Below are 20,066 nucleotides of genomic sequence, written 5' to 3' on the forward strand. Positions count from 1 at the left end.
ACTAACTTCCTTCCTGGATTTGTGTCTGTGCTCTTAATCTGAATTCTGAAGCTAGCATTTGAAATTTGTATTTTTAAGATGCAATTGCCAAGTGAAAACTTTTACGTCCCAGGAATTTTAAAGTAGAAACTTGGCTGTTTCTTGCTTCTGTGGGCTTTGACTAAATAAAACTTTCTACAATATTAGATCCACAAGGAAGAGTTTCTACAAGTGTATTCGTTTTCTGCAGATATCTCAGAGGCTGGCTCTGCCTCTTTTTCTTGCTTCTCTGTCACGTGGTTTGTGTGCCTTGGAGGGAGAAGAATGGGTGTTCTGTGTGTTGGTACATTCTAGCCACTGCCCCTAGCCACACAGTCCAGAAATATTTAACATCTGATTAAATCAATAAAATTAATATTAATTGACAATACAAATAAATAAAGCACGTTGAATGATGGATTTGTTAATACTTCTTTATTTAGACTGAGACATAATTGACATAAAAGCAATAAAAAATTAAATTGAAAATGGGGGTTCTTTAAAAATTAATTTGCATATTCTAAACCAATGAACTAGTGGTGATTGAGTATCTGGGACTGCTGATGAGGGTGAGTGAGCTAACACACCTCTATAGTTGCTGGGGAAGTACTTTTCTTTCAAGAGTAGCTGATATTTTCTAAGCCTTCATTATGCTCTCTTAGGATGGTGGAAAAAAATGCATCAACTTTGATCTTCTCTTTGTATCATCTGCTTGGAGAGTTTGTAGTGTTTCTAAAGTAAATTCCTACACAAAATACTTATAAACCTTGTAGGTAGTACATATCTGTTGGAGAAGTAATAGCAAAGGCAGTAGCCTATAGAGAACCACATACCACACCTGCTACAGCCAGTTAATGAACACAAGCTCAGCATAGTTTGACAAGTAGAGTGGTCCACTTACAGAGCTGGTGAATCACTGCTGGGTTCAGTCTGTCAGTTAACTACACACTGCCATGTCTTCTACAACACATATGTGATGATCATTCAAAGGAACACAATGTCCTTGGCTGGTTCCTTGTACTTAATATCAGGACACACGAATTGTAATTTGGACTAAAAGTTTAGAAGTTCATAAATAGTGCTAAAAATGCAAATATGGTTCTTAAAGTAAATGGCATGACATAACATTGGATTCCCCAAGGATACTGGATATTGCAATTCCCCTTGGAATTGTTACCTTCTTCCATGTTGTCTAATTGGCCTAAAATCCAGGATTTGCTGATGTATTGGCTGCAGCTCTCATGATTTTGAGATGATTAGCTAGTGTCCAGTGTCGTTGTTTATCCCAGTCTTAAATGAAAAGTCTACCATCTCTTAAATGGAAGCAAAATGAAAGACAAAAATCTTACTTTTCTTCAGTAATGAAATTTTAGCATATAATCTCTGTAGTGCAAAAGTTCTATCTTGTTTGCTTAATTGGGGCCTGAAATAGAAAGCCTGCTTTTACATGAACTTGAAATTTCAATGTTTAAATTTTAAAATATGCAAAGCCCAGAAAAATAAAGATGGAATTACTGAACACCTCAATAAACCTAGTACATACTTATATACTTGTTACTTCTTAAAAAGTAATAAGCATATTGGCTTAGCCAGTACTTGATGACCCTGAGATAGCAACATTTCCAGTTCTGCCTAAGAAGAGTTCTTCATGTGATGGGGATAAAACCATGTTGACTAATATCAGTTATTTCTATATTGCTATAAAAGAATGTGGGATACCTTTGCTACCCTCTACATAAGGATGGAAGACAGACAGATAGATAGACAGAAAGAAAGAAAGAAGGAAGGAAGGAAAGAAAGAAAGAAGGAAAGAAAGGGAGAAATAAAAAAAGAGGAAGAAAGGTAAAGAAAAACCCATGTTCCCTTTTGGTAGCATATCTGTTGGGGGGTGGGGAGATTGCAAGTCAAAGCTTAACTGAAGTCAGAGAAAACTAGTAAATCACTCTCTAGGCATTTAAAATTATTAGACATTAAACTTTGGGGGGTTTAATATTAATTCTTTTTATAACAGTCAATGTAATCTCTCCTGTGCCTATTTCCAGTGCATGTAAGAGAGAAATTCTACTCAATGGAAGGGCACTTTACTGCTGCCATTACTGCAGAGTTTATAGATCAGGGATGTGTCAGCATGTGAGATTCAGCTGTAATGCCTCTTTTGTGTAAAACCTTATGAACCTTGCAGGCACTTTCTCATCCTGACACTCATGAAATGTTCAAGTCTCTGTATTTATTATTTAATCTTATTTCTATATATGAAGTACTTCAATATATGAATGTGTATCCAAATATGACAGGCAAGTGTGAAAGGGTCTAATGAGTTTTAATAACACACATATTAGGAACTGCTAAAGGAAGTCTAATTAAGAAAAACAAGTTAAGCATGAAATTCATTTTGGAACAAAAACAAGTTGAGTTAGTGCTAGCATTGTAAACTATAAAAACTACCAAGATATATCACAGCAAATAAAATTTCAGGCTGAGACTATACCACCCAAATGAAGTTGGCATGGTAGGACTTATCTTTGAGTCCTGAAGTTTTCATGGAACTTGAGAAATATATACTGTTTTTTAAAAAAATGTTTTTACCTTTCCCTTGTTTGTATGGCATCATTTGTATCAGGCAAACTTTTTGTACATACTCATACCAAATTCTAAATTAAGCCCTCACCATTCACTCCCAGGGCCAGCCCCATGCTGGGGAGGAGTTGGCCTACCTAAACAGGCTCTGGACTTTGCTTTTTTCCATTGTGCTTCTTTTGTTTGTTTTGTTTTAATTTTCTACTAATTACTTTCTGAAAGGCCACACAATGACTTTTTCTAGACTGCACTTCACTAATGATGAAAATGCCAACAACTATATTTATATTCATGCCTTCTTTATGCAGTTGCTGTAGGTGGTGCTCACAACAAACTGCAAGTCTATCAGTTTATTAGTTTATTTGTTCCCATAACTCACTTAATTTTGTGTGGTTTAGAAAACAAATAGATCTACTATTTGTTTGTTTATTTATATTTTTTCTGTCTAGATTTATTTAGTGGTGATAGTAGGTGTATGGGCAGGGAACAAAAGTTATAATATATATATATTATATATTATATATGTTATATATATTATATAATATATATATATGACAAATATATATGACAAATATTTCTTTAAATACAGGTTTCTTATATTTGCTCTTATCTAAAGAATAGATACAATCTAGAACTAAAGAGGGCACTCAGTGTACCAGACTAGCTACTATGAAAAAATACTCAGCTACTACAATGATTTCTTTTACATAGATTTCTACCATCTATTATATCTAACAGTAGCAATTTCATTTTGGTTTTTCTATGCACTTAATGTATTTTTAGGTTTTCAGGAAAAATATCAAATATACAACTTAAAGGTAAATTACATTTTCTTTTCAAAATCATGGTTAATTATTTCATATTGACCTATGGAACATTCACTATGCTTGCAAATTCAACAAGGTCATGTCTGGAATCAGGGAATATCAACTTAATAAAAGCCAAATTGTGATCGCCAGTAGTCCGAGTTTTCCCCATAAGAAAATGAAACATCCTCAGAGAGTACTGAACAATAAACACTGTTTCCTGCTTATGACATTGACCAACAGCTTGATATGCTCTCTGCACCTAGAAGCAATACATAAGGCACTCAATAGTTAACCTAAAAGGCATACAGGTTCACTTCAGCAGCCATTATGTTTCAAGTCAGTGCATCTGTCTTTTTTGATTTAAATCTGTGTTATGTAGCTGTCCAAAACTTTACACACAAGAGACAATGTTATCTATCCTTTTCCTATGAGTAAAAACATAACCAGTTTCATGACTTCTTCAATTGTGCCAACTGTACTAATGCACATGTTCTGAGGATGCTGAAGTTCTCTACTATTTAGAGCTGTAGTCTTTAATAGTAACTTCTGGGCTAAAATTCTTACATATTCAAATGACCCCATAGTATCATTGTCTACAACCTTCAAGATGGCAAGGGTCTGGGCGTCTCCTCAGCATGTAGAACTGCTCACTAACTACAGATTATTTTTAAAATATAAATATAGCTTTTAAAATAATTTCATTCATATATATGACAGATTGTGATTTAATTTACTAGCTTAGTTTCTAAGTTGTTTGCCATTCCTTTCCCCATCTGAGGCTAAGAAGAACACCCTGAATAGACTACTAAGAGCATTAGATTTAGCTAAAATACAATTAACATTATTTAGCCATAGATTTTCATTGGTAAACCATTTCACACACTAACTTGTCACATTTTACTTTTTGTTAGTTATTATATTCATAGTTTATAAAGATATTATTTTACGTTTACTTTTAGGGTAGTCCAGGGAGTCCTTTAATGCCATGGTTTAGTTAATATTTTCAGTGATAACTTATTTCTAACCATGAGTAATTAACAGGTAGTCTTTAATATATATTAATTCTGCTGCTTTGACAATTTTGTACATGAACACAATATATTCTGATTACGCTCTCCCTCCCCACTTCTCCCTCTCATCTCTATCAATAGGTCCCATTCCTACCAGCCACTTTCCCAGGCTTCTGACTTTTGGTTTTGTTTTTATGACCCATTTAGTTTAAACAGGGTCTTCTGTTTGACCACTGGATTCTTTGGAGAACGGTGGGTTCATTAGTGTGTATACCACTGGAGACCATTATTTCCCTCCCCATGAATTAATCAATATAGCCAGTCCTCAGCAGTAAGGGACATGCCCCTGCTTAACTGATACTTAGTCTTTCTTAGTCTTTTCATTTTTTTTAAAAGAATAAAGTCAGTTGTTATTTGAAGTTACATTAAATGTAATGTACTGTATCTCTCCTAAAGTGATTATTTTAAAATCCTAAATCTTAATAAAAAGTAAGTAATAGTTTTAATGATAATCTATTTAGCATATTTTAAAAATTAAGAATAATTACTAATGCAACAGAATAATTTATTTTCTTATAACTTATTGAAAGGAACTTTATACCTATGAGTATACAAATTGTTACTTATTTATATTTGATTTATTAATGTGCTACACAAATGATCCATGAACAAATGCTGTTTTGAATCAAGTGATTGTAAGGAATTCAAATGGTATTGTAATATGAAAGAAAATATGTCTGTATATGTTAGCATAATATTTTTGTCATTTGAGCCACCATTTGAGTTCTGTGTAAGGTCAGAGGCTTCAGGAAACCATTGTTGGTGTTTGATGTCTTGTGTAAAAGATGTTTGTGGTCTCAATCCAATTGCAAAGACAGTTGCTCCTTACACAATGGTCACTATAGTGTTTGCCAGCTCCACCAGAAGATGGGGACTGAATGGGCACAGCAGTGAATTCCACATTCCCTGCTAATCATCCTCTGAGCGGTCAAGACTGACACTGCTGGCACAGAGCAATACCAGCAACTTTGCATCACATCTCCTCTGCCAAAGTGGTGGCCATTCTCTGGCAACAAGGGATTTTTTTTTTAAAGGAATGTTAATTAAACAGTGAATCAGGAAGGGTGATTTTTTTTTTCATTCTTCCCAGGCACTGACCACTTACTAGAAACAAAAATAAGCTTAAATAGAGAACAGGAAATGACATGCTGCTTTAGTTGTACTAGCTTCTCTATAAGATACTGGCAAGCATAATTAAGTTGCTTCTACAAGCAATGGCTTGTGACCTATGGGTGGCCCATTTAGACAAAAGCATCAATTTAATATCATGGGAAACAATCAGCTCCACCTGACTGTCTCCTCTGAGCTTCATAGTGGTTATTCATTTTCTTATGGGAGATCACAAGGTCACCGATTGGTTTGAAAAACATGTCCTGCAGTACTTTACATATGCATCGAATCTGTTGCCCCTGACTGTTTATGAACCTCTGTCTCATTTATGCTTGCCCCTTCACCCCATTCACCTTCCTGTTCATTTTGAAGTAAGGACCCCTAAATAGATTCTAGATTTAAAATGAATATTTGAAATGTAACCTCATAGTATTTTTAAAATAAATAGAAAGTAAAACTCATTTTATCCAGCTATGGTAAGTGCTTTTCTTCATCCCCCCAGAAAAAAATGAACGCTCTCCAGCATCAGCCAAAGGTGCAAAAGTGTTTGTTCTAGAAGTGTCTATCAGAACAATAAAGAAAAAAAAAATAAAAGATATATTGCTTCCATCTCTTCCCCTTCATGTTATCAGAAAGGCTGCCATGGCTCTTCAAATGTCCATTTTGCTGAACAGTAATACATCATCTCCACAACAGTCTATTTGGTCTTCTACTGACTAAGAAGGCATTTTCATTGAACTTTGACATAGTTCTGTCTAGACTGGTTCATCCCCTCTTAGAAGAATATCAATAAGCTAAAGCTAGAGAGATAAGATGTCCCAGCCCACAAATAAAAGGAGGGTGGCCTTAAATAATGGAAAACAGTAGGATGTGTCAAATGTACTTTATTCAAGAAATATTTTCTGATGTCGTCCAGGACTATATCTGGTTATTAAAACCAGAAAAGTAAAAACACAGCCTCTGTTCTCAAAGGGTAGTTCTAGTCTTACCATCATGCTGTTTTTGTGATTATTATTATTCTTATTTTACTGTAATATAATTACATTGTTCACTCCTTCCCTTTCCTCCATTAAACTCCCCCTGACCAAAATAACCCTTCTTATTCTTTCAAACTTGTTGAGACATACAAGTACCTATATGCACATACATATATACTAGGATAATACTTTACCCCTAAGGCTGCCTACACATTCTTATGTTGTTAACTTCTTTCTCCTTTGTAGTGAAGTGCACCATTTTACATTGGCTCTGCCCTGTTGGGAAGCCTCAGTCTCCATGTCACGAGTGGGTCCAGGTGCTTCATTTCGTTCTGACACATCCTACCCCTTGACTTTAAACTTCAAATTCTGAGTCATCCTTCAGAATTCATATCCTTCCTACTACTCCAGACCCTCAACTATCTCTTGATCATTGATGACTACATCCTAGTAGTCTGAGTAATGGGTGTACACAGTGCTTTGCCTTCCCAATTACACTCCAGCCTCCTTGAGAAACATGGAGTTACTGAGATCCTTTGCTCTGCACCTGATGTTTGAGAGGATCAAGCAGATGCCATAACAGGCTTCTTGGTCTTCTCTCAGAGTTCAGGCCTTAATTTCCATTTTCTAACACAAACATTCTGAAGGACTGGTGCTCTGGACAACAGGGATAAAGGAGATAGGACACACCATGCCTGGGCCACTAAACAAGCCCTGCCAGTCTGTACATAGGCCAATCAGCCTCCAGAGAAGCTCAAGGACAGGGCCTGGGACTTATCCCTAAAATGAAGGAAAAAAAAAAAAAAAAACCCAACAAAACTAGCCCTGAACAGCTCCTGCCTAGTTCTGGTTAATTATAATGAAATAATATGATTGCCATCTGTTCAGACAATGATATAATATCTAAGTGACCTAAGGAACTTACAAACTTGTCTCTGGATCTTTGCCACCTTGCCTTTGTGTGGGATGGATGGCCCTAGCATGCTGGAATAATAAACATTCTTGCTGATTATATATGTGGATCATGGTCTTTTGTGGGACTTCTCCAGGACACTAACAATGTTCACTAAATGTAAAGTTGAAGACAAACTGAGGAGACTGATTTCTGTGATAAAATGTACAATAGGATTAGTTTCAGGAAGATGATAACTACTTTGACAGTTGAGGAGAAAGAGTTCTTTTTATGGCTGGAAAGACCAAGGAAGAGAGAACTGACCTGTTGGCAATGGCTTCATGGTTGCTAGCCAGGGCTCCTCCAGGCAAACACTGAGAAGGAGTGCATTCTCCAGGGAAACTCTTAGTGGACTAGCTGAATCCAAACCCCTAGGCATTCATCCCATTGTGGGATGTTTCCTTCATACCATGTATTCAAACAAGTTTTGCTACCTGGTGTATACTCTGTTGTGTACTAAATTGAGTTTGTTGCTGGTCTTTAAGATACCATGTTGCTTATTTCTCCCAATGTTGTCAATTTTTTTTTTTTTTTTGCCTTGCTCAACATCTGATTTTCTTCATTGTTTTCTCATCAGTAGAAAATGACATTGAGAGAGGAGTAGGTCCAGAGGCAAGGGAAGACATAATGCCACTGCAGAGAAAAGGAGGGGGACTGTAACTCTACAAAATTATTAGGGCCTGCCAGCCTCCTCCTCTTCCTGGAAGGAAGCTCTAAGTGAAACCAAGAGGGGAAAGTTCTGTTATCATTCTATTAATCTTTCCAATCGTGTCCTTCTGAAGCTCTAGCTCACTATGCTCTTGTGTTACTGAGTAATGTTCCAGTGGCTTTGTGTTTCTTGTATGTATTTAACAATCTCTTAGGAAGGAATGGAAATGATCTCTACTTCATAGTAACATAGCAGATTGAGTGTATGCTTCCTGGTAGAAAAAGTACTTGTTCCTGCCTCAGTGCCTCCCTGACCCCACAGCTCAAGATCTCAAGTAGAACAAAATGTCCTAAGACTCACTATGTACAAGAGTGACCTTGAACTCTTGAAGCTGTTACTTCCATCTCTAAAAGCACAGATTCTAAAAGTACACCCTCCATCCCACATCTGTTTACACATGCCTTGAATTTGTATGTAATAAGTGAGAGTTGGATATTCATATCTCAGAATACACCTTCTTTAAACTATGCTTCTAATGCACTCTTAATTTCCCTCTTTAAATCTTCCTGGTACCATTTCTTTCTCTACTCTGATGCAGGTAATCTCAACAGCACAATTGCCGTTCTTGTTATCATTACTCCTCATGATTCTAGTATTCTTCATTTTCTCAGCCACATCCCCAACTTCATCACCACCTTTGTGCCAACAGCTATAAGTTGCTTCTGGATAAGGTTCCAGTACCACACTGTTTGTAGCCGCTCAAGATTATGCCTATTCATTAGCCCCAGCATGCCAACCCCCAGCTTTTTGTACTTCCCTCCTGTTGGTGTTTCATGTGCTCTGCATTCCTCAAATACTCTGCCACAGTGAGCATATGGCTGCACCGGATTGGTCTCGCTAGGGTACACAGCTGAGCACTCTGTATCAAACCCATGCAGACATATGTTTGGAGTTTGGGCAGTCCTGTACCTGTTCCTTCAATCTGCCTTTTCTTGCATTTGTGGCCTTGCACATAGTATCTAGTGAATTAAAGCCTGGATTTTCCTCATCTCAAATAAGGATACATAGTTTATAACTCTGTTGTGAGGTCTAATGGTGTGGACATAATATGTTTTGAGCAGGGTTCAGAAGGTTTTTTGGTCATCTACCATATTCGCGGTCTGCTTCAGTTATACAAAATTATGGATGAACCCAACTTATAGTTTGAACTCAATATGAAATTCACCCATTTAAGACTGGTGTTCTCACATGTTGTGATGGTTAATTTATATTTTTGACATGCAAACCCTCATATGTATAAAACATATTCAGCTGCCTCTCCATAAATGTGAATATCACTGGACTGAACAAACAACTGGAATTGACAAGATAAGAAATACAAACCCAGTATTTTTAAAGGCCTAGAAATCTATTATGGCACCACTCATCTGTATTTTAAGGCACAAGAATTCTTAGTACATAGTGCATAGCTAATGGAATAGATATGAATGCCTTACAAAAATTATATATCTTATGTTTTCATTTTTTTCTAATTATTTATTATGTCTGACTAGTTATTTGTTGCTTTTAATCTTGTTATGTAGCCAGGAACAATCTTGTGATAATAGGAAAAGCGTTATTTAATAACTTTGCTCTTTCCTTGTGATTATAATTATTATTTTCTTAAATGTATATGTCTCTTGTGTGATAGACTTACCCAATAATCCACTTGGCAAAGACTGCTTTTACTGTAACACAATAAAAGATTAATAACTTTATTTATCCAATTATACAAGTTCTAACATGGTAGCTCATACTGGCAATCAACAATAAGTACAAAGTGACTCTCCTGGCAAATATTAACACTTTTAACTTCCAAAGGAAAACTTGGTGTTTCATGTTACACCAACCTCATGGAGGTGCTGCATTGAAATGAAATATGCATGTTAGTAAAGCTTACTTTCATTTTCTTCTAGATTTCTATTTCAAAAGCATTGATTTTCCTTTTGATGTTTAATTGTCTTAAGGTGTGATGTGGACACTTTACTTCGGCCATCCCTGCCTGCCAGTTTAATTTTCTATGAGTGAAGTTGAAAATATTCTTCCCTTTATAGGGATTATAATGGCTTTTCATCACTTGTTGATGAAATCTAAATAAATCTTAATAGTTTAGCTTCTTAATGAAGGGCTTGTGTGATTTAGCTCCAACATGACTTGCCAATCATATCCGGCGTTCATTCTCTGAGTTCTGGCCAAACTAGAGTGTTGTTTCCTAACAGGAGGAAATTTCCCACTTTCTGCTCTATGTCAGGTTTTCTCTGTGTGCATGTCAATGGGGGATCAACATTTTGAGAGGGAAGATAATTAGCATGGAGTTTATTGGGACATTTCATGAGGACAGCTCCAAAAGGAAGGGAGGAAATCCCAGTGCACTCTTCCTTCTATCAACTCTTATGTGGAGATTAGGGATGAGAATAATCCCTCACAATTACAGGTTGATCTTCCTGAGAATCTGTGCTTTTCTCAAGGATCATGAGACCCACAGCATCTATGAAAAAATATTATTAATATCACTAGAGTATCCTACCTTGAACCCTTTTATATTCATTCTTGAAGGTTCCTTCTCATTTCGCTGGAATCACAAGCTCTCATGGTCCACTGAATCTTCTTTTCATGGCAAACAACTTTTAGATCTGTTCTTAAGTATTTGCAATGGGAATGGGTTTCCTGCAAGTTACTTTAAGTATTTGGTTGATCAAAGGATTAGACTGCAATCACTGGACACCTTTATTATATGCAAAGAACATAGTACACAAAACAAGAAAAAGATATGCATTATGCAGATAACCACATAGAGTTTCAGTGTTCTCTCACTGTAGGCTCATTTTTGTTATCTCTGTGTCTTGGCCACCACCACTAAAACACATAAAGCCAAAGTCTGCTGGTGTTGAGCTTTACTCCTAGGGATATGGTCACACAGGCACTTTCTTGCTATGCATCTAAATTTGATCATTGACAGAAACATTTATTATTAAATTAATTAAATTTTACTTAAATCATTATTTATTTCCATTATTTACTATTACTAAGTATTCTTGACTAATTGTTCTGTCCCTACTCAAGGATGAAATCAATATTTATATTTGGTTAATGCAATTGACCCTTATTATGTCTGATGTTCATATTTGCTTTTCAATAAGATTTTTTTCAGAGAAACTAAAATATCAAAACTCACAGTGTCATTCCAGAGGCGCCAGCAAACAGCAATTTTAAATTGGTCTGTTTGTATGTTCCCAAGGGGTCAAATAAACCTCAGCTCTGTTTTCTTTATCCAGCTGATTCCAGCTGATGGATAGCAGGAAGTGACTATTTTGTGCAGAGGAAGGACAGCTGGAAGAGGTTTAAATCATTACTGATACCAGTTGAACTAGCCTTAGTCATGTAATATATATATATATATATATATATATATATATATATATATATATATCTTTGAGTATACCCATGCACAGCACACACACATATACATATATATAGAAGCAATGCAATTCTCTGTTTCATTAAATAAATACTAATGTTGCCTTTGTAGATATTAGCTGTTCTGAAAACTAAAGAATCTATATATGACAGACTTAGCTAAGGGTCTTCATCAGGGCCACAAGGCTCTAGTGCTAACCCTCTTGACAATCCAGATCAACTGAGACTTACCTATATACAACAGACTTTTATATAGACTTCAGAAAAAAAATATAAACATGCTAAAAGTATACATATGAAATCTTTGGAAAATCATTAGAGGAAACTTTGGCTGCATAAATAAACAAATGAAAGCAAACGCAAAAAAGCAAGGTAGATAATAAATAGGTACTGGTATTTAATAAAACAGGAGTCTATGTAATGATAGAGATCTGTTCATGCTGAATCACCTTCACCCAACTGGCATGCATTCATTGAACACATATCAAAAACGTTTACATTTCTTTTTACTTATTGTGTGCATGTGGAGGTCTAGTTTGACTCTGTTTAGTTATGGGTGTTTGCTTCTTTTTCCAACAGGTACGAGATAGATAAGGGATCCATGATGGTGGATAAGTTAGTTGTTGATCTCAATATCCGGGAAGGGAATCAGATTGTTAGTTGGAGTCAGTCATGTAGGTCTCTAGATTTTCTTTAGGTTAAATTTTCTCTTCAAAAAATAATGTCTCCCTCTTTTATATTCTCTCTCTCTCTCTCATTCTCTCTCTCTCTCTCTCCTGTCTTCTACTTCTGTCCTGACTCAATCTTCCTAGTCACACAAGCTTTTCTCTCCTCTCCTTCTCTTTCTCCTAGTTCTCTCTCCATTCACTGCCCCCCTCCCGCTTTCCATGTGCTCTGGGGGAATTGTCCCATCCCCCTTTGTGAGGAACATTATATGAATCTCTTAGAATACACCTTATATCCTAGTTCCTCTGGTGGTGTGAATTATAGGCTGGAGATCCTTTGCTATAAGTCTAAAATGAGCAAGTACATGCCATGTTCCTCTTTTTGTGACTTGGCTATCTCATTCAGGTTGATTTCTTCAAATTCCATCCACTTGCCTGCGAATTTCAAGATTCCAGTTTTTTTCTGCAAAGTAGTATTGCACTGTGTAGATGTGTCACATCTTCTTTACCCATTCTTCAGTTGAGGGGCATGTAGGTTGCTTCCAGGTTCTTGCTATTACAAATAATGCTGCTATGGACATAGTTGAACAGATGTCTTCGTGTCATGGATGTGGATCATTTGGGTATATGCAAAAGAGGGGGATTGCTGGGTCCCGTGGTAAACTATTTCCCATTTTCCTGAGGAACCACCATACTGATCTCCAAATTGGATGTACAAGTTTGCACTCAAACCAGCATTGGAGGAGTGTTCCTCTTCACATTCTTTCCAGTATAAGATTTCATTGGTGTTTCTAATTTTAGCCATTCTGGCAGGAGTAAGATGGTATCTCAAAGTTGTTTTGATTTGCATTTCCCTGATAGTTAAGGATGTTCAGCATTTTCTTAAGTGTCTTTCAGCCTTTTTGATTTCAGTTATTGAGAATTCTTTCTTCACTTCTGCATCCCATTTTTAATAGGGTTATTTGGTATGTTGGCTAAATTTTCTTGAGTTCTTTGTATATTTTGGAGATCAGTCTTCTGTCAGATATAGGATTGGTGAAAATCTTTTCCCAGTGTGTGTGCTGCCGTTTGGTCTTGTCCACTGTGGCCTTTGCTTTATAGAAGCTTCTAAATTTGAGGAGGTCCCATTTATTAATTGTTGATCGCAGTGTCTATGCTACTGGAGTTATGTTAAGGAAGCAGTCACCTATACTAATTTGTTCAAGGGTACTTCCTACTTTCTCTTCTAAGAAGTTCAGTGTGGCTGGATTTATGTGAGGTCTTTGATCCATTTGGACTTGCATTTTGTGCATGGCGATAGAAATGGGTCTATCTTCGGTCTTCTACACACCATCAGACAATTATGCCAGCACCATTTGTCAAAGATGCTTTCCTCCCCACATTGTATTTTTTTTAGCTGTTTTGTCGAAAATCAGATGTTCATAGGTGTGTGGGATAATATCAGGATTTTCAATTCGATTCCATTGATATACCTGTATATTTTTGTGCCAGTACAAAGCTGTTTTCATAAACATAGCTCTGTAGTCAGGGATGGTGCTGACTCCGGAAGTTCTTTATAGTACAGGGTTGTTTTGGCTATCCTGAGTCTTTTGTTTTTCCATATAAAGTTGATTATTATCCTTTCAAGGTCAATGAAGAATTGTGCTGGGATTTTAATGGGGATTGCATTGAATCTGTTGATTGCTTTTGGCAAGATTACCATTTTTACTATATTTATCCTACCTATCAACGAGCATAGGAAATCTTTCCATTTTCTGGTATCTTCTTTAATTTGTTTCTTTAAAGCCACAAAGTTCTTATAATATAGCTCTTTTACTTGTTTGGTAAGCATTACCCCCAAGAAACTTTATGTTGTTTGTGGCTATTGTAAAGGATGATGTTTCTCTGGTTTCTTTCTCAGCCTCTTTGTTGTCTGAATAAAGTAGGGCTAGTTTCCTGGTCGTTTCCTGAAGGTGTTTATCAGCTGAAGGAATTCCCTGGTAGAGTTTATTGGGTCTCTTATGTAAACTATCATATCATCTGTAAATAGAGACAGTTTGACTTCTTCCTTTCCAATTTGGAAAGATCCCCTTGATCTCCTTTTGTTGTTTTATAGTTTTAGCTAGAACTTCAAGTACAATATTGAAGAGATATGGAGAGAGAGGCAGCCTTGTCTTGTCCCTGATTTTAGAGGAATAGCCTTAAACTTCTCTCCCTTCAGTTTGATGTTGGCTGTTGGTTACTGTATATTGATCTTATTATGTTAAGGAATGTTCCTGTTATACCTGATATCTCCAAGACTTTAAAGGTGTTGGATTTTGTTGAAGGCTTTCTCAGCATCTAGGGAGATGATCATATGGTTTTTCTTTTTCAGTTTGTTTATATGGTGATTCACGTTGATAGATTTTCGTATGCTAGCCATCTCTGCAAAAGAGGGATGAAGCCTACTTGGTCATGGTGGATAATTTCTCTGATGTATTCTTGGATTTGGTTTGCCAATATTTTATTGAGTATTTTTGCATCGATATTCATCAGGGATATTGTAGTTTTCTTTCTGAGTTGTGTCTTTTTGAGGCTTGGGAACCAAGGTGATTGTGGCCTCGTTGAAAGAGTTTGGTAATGAAACTTCTGTTTCTATTGTGTGAAACAATTTGAGGAGTATTGGAATTAATTCTTCCTTGAATTTCTGGTAGAATTCTGCACTGAAGCCATCTGGCCCTGGGCTTTTTTTTTTTTTTTTTTTTTTTTTTTTTTTTTTTTTGGTTGAAAGGGTTTTGATGACTGCTTCAATTTCATTGGGGGTTATAGGTCTATTTAAGTTGTTTATCTATTCTTGATTTAATTTTGGTAAGTTATAGTTATCCAGAAATTTGTTCATTCCTTTAAATTTTCAAATTTTGTGGAGTACAGGTTTTCAAAGATTGGCCTGAAAGTTGTCTGGATTTCCTCTGTGTCCATTGTTATGTCCCCCTTTTTGTTTCTGATTTTGTTAATTTGCATGTTCTCTCTCTGCTTTTTTGTTAGTTTGGATAAAGTTTTGTGTATCTTGTTGAGTTTCTCGAAAAACCAACTCTTCCTTGCATTGATTTTTTTTTTTTTTTTGTATTATTTTCCTGGTTTCTATTTTGTTGACTTTAGCCCTCAAATTGATTATTTCCTGGCATCTACTCCTCTGGGTTGAGTTTTCTTCTTTTTTTTTCTAAAGTTTTCAGTTGTGCTGTTAATTCTCTAATGTGAGTATCCTCTCTTTTCTTCATATGAGCACATAGTGCAATGAACTTCCCTTGTAACACTACTTTCATGGTGTCCCATAAGTTCGGGTATGTTGTGTCCTCATTTTTGTTGAATTTTAGGAAGTACTTATTTTCTTTCTTTATTTCTTCTTTGACCCAGGTGTGGTGCAATTACACATTGTTCAGTTTCCATGAGTTTGTAGGGTTTCTGAAATTTGTATTGTTGTTGAATTTTTAAAGCCTGGTGGTCTGATTAGATACAGGGGACTATTCCAATTCTTTTGTATCTGTTGACCTTTTTTATGCCACGTAGTATGTGGTCAATTTTAGAGAAGGTTCCATTTGGAGCAGAGAATATGGTATATTATTTTGTGTTTGATGGAATATTCTGTAGAAAACTGTTAAACTCAGTTGAGACATAACTTCTGTTAGTTCTTTTGTTTCTTTGTTGAGTTTCTGATTGGTGGACCTTTCTAGTGGTGAAAGTGCTGTGTTGAAGTTTCCCAGGATAAGTGAGTGAGGTTTTATGTAAGGTTTTAGTTTTTGTAGCGTTTCTTTTACAAATGTGGGTGCCTTTGTATTTGGGGCATAGATGTTCAGAATTGAGACTTTGTGTTGATGGATTTCTCCTGCAATGAATATGAAATGACCGTCTTCATCTCTTTTGATTAATTTTGGTTTGAAGTCTAACATTTTAGATATTAGGATAGACACGCCTACTTGCTTCTTGGTTCCATTTGTTTGGAAAATCTTTTCCCAACCCTTTACCCTGAGGTAATGTCTATCTTTGAAGCTTAGATATGTTTCTTATATGCAGCAGAAGGATGGATTCTGTCTTTGTATCCATTCTGTTAGCCTATGTCTTTTTATAGGCAAGTTAAGACCATTAATGTTGAGGGAGAGGAAGGACCATTGACTTTTAATGCTTGGTTTTTTTTTTTTTTTTTTTTTTTTTTTAGATTTGTTGTTGTGAGTGGTATTGTGAATATAGTTGTCCTGCTTTAACATTAGTTTCTGGTGAAGTGGGATTATCTGTTGCCTACATCTTTGTAGTTAACTTCCTTGGGTTGGAGTTTTCTTTCCAAAACTTTGTGTAGGGCTGGATTTGTAGATACGTATTGTGAAAATCTGGCTTGGCATCAAATATCTTGTTTTCTCCATCTACAGTGATTGAGAGTTTTGCTGGGTATAGTAGCCTGGGCTTGCATCTGTTGTCTCTTAGTTCTTGCAGAACATCTATCCAGGACCTTCTGGCCTTGAGGTTTTCCATGGAGAAGTCAGGTATAATTTTGATAGGTCTGCCTTTTATATTACTTGTCCTTTTTCCTTTACTGCACTTAATATTCTTTCTTTATTCTGTATGTTAGGCATTTTTATTATTATATGTTGAGGGGTCTTTTTTCTTTGGTCTAGTGTATTTGGTGTTCCTTATGCTTCTTGTACTTTCATGGGTATATCCTTCTTTAGATTGGGAAAGTTTTCCTCGATGATTTTGTTGTATATGTTTTCAGCACCTTTGAGCTGGGCTTCCTCACCTTCCTCTATGCCTATTATTCTTAGGTTTGGCCTTTTCAGAGTGGCCCACATTTCCTGTATGTTTTGTGTTAAGGAATTGTTGTATTTATTATTGTCTTTGGTCGATGAATCTATTTGTCTAGTTTATCTTCCCCATCTGAGATTCTCTCTTCCATCTCTTGAATTCTGTTTGTTATGCTTGCGTCTATAGTTGCAGATCATTTACCCAGTTTTTCTATTTCTAGCATTCCTTCAGTTTGTGTTTTCTTTATTGTCTCTATTTCAGTTTTCAAGTCTTGAACCGTTTCCTTCACCTGCTTAACTGTGTTTTCTTGGCTTTCTGTGCTTTATTTAAGAAATTTGTTCATTTCTTCCAATTTTTTATTAGTTTTTTTCTTCCATTTCTTTAAGGGATTTTCTCACATCTTCTTTGAGGGCCTCTATTGTTTTTATGTTTTAAGTCGTTCCCTTCTGCTTCATCTGCTTTGTTGTTGTGTTCTGGTCTAGTTGGTGTAGATTCCTTAGATTCTGGTGGTGTCATGCTTGTCTTTCTGTTGTTAGGTGTTTTTTTGTATTGCTGCCTTCCCACAGCTTCTTCCACTAAGTGTTGGTGGTGTTTCTCCCTCTCTCTATGGTACTTCTCCAGTGGTCTTAGGTGGGTCAGAGGTTCGATGTCTGTAGCTCTGGGTGGTACAAGTTCTCTAGGAGGTCTCTCCACAGGCAGGGGTCTGACGATGGGGGTCAGCGATCAGGTTCCAGTAGAATACTGGTGATGGGAGTCAAAGATCTCAAAGGCTGGGACTCAGGATGTTCCTTAAGCTGATAGGCAGATCTAGCCTGGGCCTGTCACTCTCCAGCTGAGGCCTCTTTGGTAGAGGCCCTGTGATGGGGGTCAAAGATTCAGCCCTCAGGAACTCAGAGAGGCCATGCAAAGATAGGTGGCTCTCTGGGAGGGGCCCGGAATTCCAGTAGAAGACCAGTGGTGGGGGCCAGAAACCAGGCAGGTGGAAATTGCAGGTGGTCCCTTGTGAATAGGCATGTCTAGTGTGCTCAGAGCAGCTCCAGGAAGTTCCTAGAAGGTGGCTGGATTGTTGGCTGCACCCTCTGTCCCAGTGCTCAACCAGAGTGGTGGTACAGTAGGCAGGGTAGGGCACAGGGTAGGGGGAGGGCAGGCTCTCAGTGGGGGTGGGTAGAGGTGCTCCAACACAAGAGTGCTCTTGATGGGGACAGGGCACAGGGGCAGGGAGATCCAAGGCCAACCCAGGGAGTTCCTGGGGAAGGGTGTAGGGGAGAGTCCACCAGAATTGGTCTCAGACTCACCTCTAGCCAAGGGCTGGTGATGGTGGGCAAAGTCTGGACTGATACTCCAAGTCTGTTTTATCTTACCACAGTTAAGGAAGTTAAAAACCTGGTAGTGCAAAGAGGACCATTATTTTTTAATAACCAAACAAGAATCCTAGAATATTAATGAAATGCCAATCTTGTGAAGGAGAATGCCTGGAACTCATTGTAATTGAAAACGATGCTGAGTGAAAAGGTTGACTAAGCCTTTCCAGGTCTCTCCACAGGGTCTCTACCTTAGGTGTTAAAATGATCTTTTAACAGCAAGAGGCAAATAGGACTCAGTTCACTGTGGCCCACCATTAATCATAACATGCATGGGCATAATACATTCCTTACAGACATGAGCTTGTGTAGCTAAATCTTCTGTCAATGCAGGAATACTGGGACATGGGGAATAAGTGTCTCTGCTAACATGATAATTAACACAGACTGGAATACTCTTGAAGAAAGACATTTCCTTCTTATTTCCTCCAGTGATGGATTGATTGTTCAGAGCCCAAGGGGAAGATGCTCCCCAGGACCAAATCTTCAGGCCTATACAATTTTACAGTCACCTTTAAATCTCCACAAAGGCAGGGCAGTGTCACTGACAGACCAGCACTTTTTCAAGACCCTTCCTGTAATATACCAGGACAGAACCATCTCTAATATAAATCCACACAATTATTTACAAAGTAAGCACTTTAAAGGGTGCCTTAAATACAAAACAAGTTTCCTGAGCTGCATGCTCTCTGACAGTTGGTGTGAGATGAGCCTGTGGATTGTGTTGCACTGAGTATTACAGCTTGTTCAGATGCATTTTCATTCTCACTGAATAAACAGCATGAGATGTTTGATGCGTGTTAATATGCAAGATGCCACAATTAGGTATGATTGTTCTTTTAAATTACTGCTTTCCTTTTTTTTGTGTGTTCTTCCTTTGATCTCTCACAGACAGTGAGAACAAAATTTGTAATTTAAAACATATTGACTTTGACTCAGAAATTCATTTACACATTGCAAATCCACTGTGGGCTGAAACATATAGTTGGATGGAAAAATATCTTTGGTCTGAAATAAAGATGCCAACTTCTTTTTCTTTTGCATATGTTGTTCATAGCACATCCCATGCTAAATTTTTGACCTTAATTTTAAATTAAGTTTCTGTAAATGATATATCCTGCAATGACAAGGAACCTGAACTCATTTGAAAGTAGGATTTCAATACATTTACTTTGTGTTCGTTATAAATATGGATTTGGGTACTTCCTTTTATTTATTTTTCAACACATACAATTATTCCTAAAGGTTGATCCTTGAATATACACTATTTTCAGAAATAAATCTGCTTTGGGGATTCTAATTTTGATTAGGTTTATGGATGATTTCTCTAGGTACTTGAAATTATTAAAGTATCCATAAAGAGGAAATTTTTTCATATAACCTGAAGTGAAAAAAAAAAAAAAAAGAAAAAGAAAAAGAAAAGAAGAAAGGGAAAGAAAGACTACTGTAGCATACAATGCTTCTCAAACTGTGTATTTGAAAAAGTCAGCAGGCAATATGCTCCAAATCTAATAATCAATCATTTCACCTTTAGTCTTGTATCAAGCCATTAGCTTCTCTTTGTAGTATTCAATTTACCCAACCCCAGCAACTCTTAATGTATTTCTATACCTTGTGAAACATCTAGTTATCACCTTGTCTGTAAACTTGTTCTTATTAATGATTTATTT

The 20,066-nt window shown here is 36.7% G+C and overlaps 1 protein-coding gene across 8 annotated transcripts in view; it reads left to right on the forward strand.

The window, feature by feature from the left end:
- Positions 1–20,066, forward strand: part of Nlgn1 (neuroligin 1) — an 884,178-nt gene that overhangs the window by 194,146 nt on the left and 669,966 nt on the right. The gene's annotated exons all lie outside the window — the stretch shown is intronic.

This window comes from Phodopus roborovskii, unplaced genomic scaffold (assembly GCF_943737965.1).
Source record: "Phodopus roborovskii unplaced genomic scaffold, PHOROB, whole genome shotgun sequence".
Classification (NCBI taxonomy): domain Eukaryota; kingdom Metazoa; phylum Chordata; class Mammalia; order Rodentia; family Cricetidae; genus Phodopus; species Phodopus roborovskii.